We start from the raw sequence: 3,201 nt of genomic DNA on the forward strand, positions 1-3,201 counted from the left end.
ATGAGGGGTTTGGGGTGTGGGAGGGGCTCAGGGCTGGGGCAGGGGGTGTGGACTGTGGGGAGGGGCTGGGGATGAGGAGTTTGGGGTGCAGGCAGGCTGCCCCGGGGCTGGGGCCAGAGAGGAGGACTCCGCCTCCCCCCAGTCCTCTGCCCCCCCGGCAGCACACTCGCCCCACACCACTGTCACTGCAAGTGCTCCTAGGGCCTCTCTCAGGTCCAGGAAGCCCCCTCGCCTGCCCTGTGGTGGGTGCCAGGGGGGCAGGGGGGGGCTACCATCACATGTGCGCCTCCTCCCCTGCTGCTGCCCCTCACTGTAGCCTCCCTGGGGATGGGGGGTGTGGCTGCCCCTTGCCCAGCGTGAAGCAGGAGCGGTGACTGCGAGCAGGGGGGCCCCCTGCGCTGGTGGAGGGTCCCGCCGGAAAAGGGAAGGTCCGAGGCGAAGGGCAGGGTCAGGGGCCCGGGGGCAGCAAGTGGGGGCCGGGGGACACTCAGGGGCAGCAGGTGGGACTGTGGGAGAGACCTGGCCCCAAACATTGGTGGAGCCGGGCCCCCGGGCCCTGAATATTGCTGGAGCCCGGGTACCACGGGCCCATATAACTCGCCGCCCTGCCGGAGGCCAGAGACAGCCACAGTGGGTCTGTGTCCAGCAGCCTCAGTATCGAATGGCCGGGGAAGGGAAGCAGAGCCGGGGCCAGCGGGCGTTAAGAGACCGATCCCGGCACGTCAGCAGGAGACTCTAGACTTGGTCACAAGCAACCTGGTGCCCTGCCAGACTCTGTTCCAGTTGATTAGCACCTTTATTAACGTACCAAGTGTGAGCAAATCCCCATTAGGAACAGAAAATCTGGATCGTGTTATCAAAACAGCCCACTCCTGGGTCTCCTCAGATGACGGGCTCTTGGTCTGTTCTGGATTGTTCTGCCCAGGAGGCCAGGCACCAGTCTGGCCTGAGGAAAGAATTAAATCCCCCAAGCATGGGTCTGTCTAGCTACGGCACCTCTGTGGGCCCCATCCCATCTGAGCCCCTCCGAATCTTTAACGCATTTATCCCCACAACACCCCTGGGAGGTTGGGTGGGGCTCTTACGCCTCAGTTCGTAGATGAGGAAACTGAGGCACAGAACCCATTGGTGTCGAGGGGAGTTAGGCACCTAAATACCTTTTCAGGAGCTGGGCCGCGATGCGTTTGCCCAGTATCTGCAGCAGTGATCCTGGGTCTGTCAAGTCCCTGGCTAGCCCCAGCCACTGGGCTGTCCTTCCTCTCTAGCAGGGCTGCTGCGTAGCAGCTCTTACGCCGGGAACCAGGAGTTCGGTGGCGCTGGGCCGCGTCCTGAGCCCGGGTTCTGCATTTTTCCTAAGAGGATTAACCGAGCGACACGAAACGCCCCAGCGCTGGGATCTGAGCAGCAGCCACCGGCCCCCTGGGGCCAGGGGGATCCCGCGCAGGCAGCACGAAACCCCGGTGCTTCTGCTGCAGCAAGAGCCGTGTGTATCTGGGGGAGACAGCGAGAGCGTGGAGCCTGCGGGGCAGGCAGGGAGAGGGGGTGATGGGAGTGGGTTCAGAGGAACCTCGCCCTGCGGCTTCCCACCGCCCCTGCTGGTTAGAGGAGGATGCTGCGAAGGTGGGGTGAGCAGGGAGGGGGCGAGGCTGACAGTAATAGTGACCGCAAAGGCTGGATTCTGCATGGGATGGGGATGACGGCGGGTGGGGGGAGTGGGGCGGGGGAGGGCAGGAGGCCGCGGGGGGCTGGTGCACGAGCGTGTGCGGCCAGGCCAATATGCGTGTGAGTGTGCAAGGGAGAGAGAGCGCCAGGGGGGAGGGAAGCTCGTGACCAGCTCCAACCCACTGCGCTGCTGCCAGGGGGCCGTTAATTGAGCTGGGGAACGTCGGGGGCTGAAGGCCCAAACCTTGAAGGGGGCAAGAGAAGCAGAGTTTGGGACAACTCCCTTCTTTCCAGCCCAACCTTCCCCACAGCCCCTTATTCTGCAGGGATTGTGGCGTCGTCAAGAGAATCTCCACAAGCTGGTTTCAGTATAGTGCCTATGACACACAGGTGAGCAATGCTGGTTCCAGCCAGCAGAGGGCAGCGGTGCACACAGCCCTGTTCCGTACAGCCTGGTGATGGGCGTGGTGACGGTGACAGAGTTCGCTTTGGGGTTCCCGGTCACCCTGACTCTCTCATTGCTAGGCAGCATCTTGGGCATTGGTCTGCCCCGGGGACTGGAGTTACTCTGGGCATCTGTCTGTGAGTCACTGCATGAGCACGGGGTGATTCTGCTAAGGCCCCGGCCTGATTCTCAGTTACACTCCGGCTCCTTCAGGCTGCTCTGACCCCTGAGAACTCCCCCTGCCCAGGGGTCCTCCCAGCCAGTGTGAGGTGGGCGTCAGGGCGCCACACCCACCCGGCTTCCAGCCACGGGTGTTAGGGGGCAGATCGCAGGCGTGGCCAGAGCACACTGTGTTGTGGCTACTCCCGGCTCCCCAGGACCACTAGGGGGTGAGCAGGAGCGTGGCTGGAGGGCGTTTGCACTCTGGCTATTCTCTGCCCTCGTGGGGACAGTATAACGGCCGCCGCACCCCGAGAGGAAGCATGGAAGTGACTCAGAGACACTTTAACTGCTCTCCCCCCTGCTTCACCCCTGCCCGCAGCACAGAACTGAAGCCCCTGCCGTAGCCCAGCGGTTTGCTCCTGCAGAGTGGTTCTGTGGGCCTCTATTCGCCAGGGTGATTACTGAGCAGAGGACCAGCCGTCGCTCTGCCCGCCGGCTGCACCTCCTCCGTATGAGCATCTCTGCGGGCCTCTGCCATCTGGAATCGGCAGCTTCCGGCGCGACGACCCCAGCCAAAAGCATCCCCGCAGCGCACGAGCCCTAGCGGCTCGGAACCAGATAACTTGGGCAGGACTGGTACGGCATGAGGGGCAGGATGGAGGGGCACCAACGTCTAAGCCCCGCGGTTGGGGAGTGAATCCTGCCGTCCGGGCAAAATCCCAGCTCGGGCACTTATGTTCTGCCTCCCCCTGTCCCGCCTGCACTTTCAGCTGGGATCCCTCTTCGCTGCTGTGTGGAGCTGCGGTTAACTGCACTCCAGAGGTAGCTGCATTTCAGTGGGCGAGGTGAGCCACCAGTCTGGGCCTTGAGTCCAGCACTGTGCTAGGGCACTGGGGTCAGCCCTGCCTCAGAGGGGAGAGCGCCCCCTACTG

This window comes from Terrapene carolina, unplaced genomic scaffold (assembly GCF_002925995.2).
Source record: "Terrapene carolina triunguis isolate 2854851 unplaced genomic scaffold, T_m_triunguis-2.0 Scaffold227, whole genome shotgun sequence".
Taxonomy (NCBI): domain Eukaryota; kingdom Metazoa; phylum Chordata; order Testudines; family Emydidae; genus Terrapene; species Terrapene triunguis.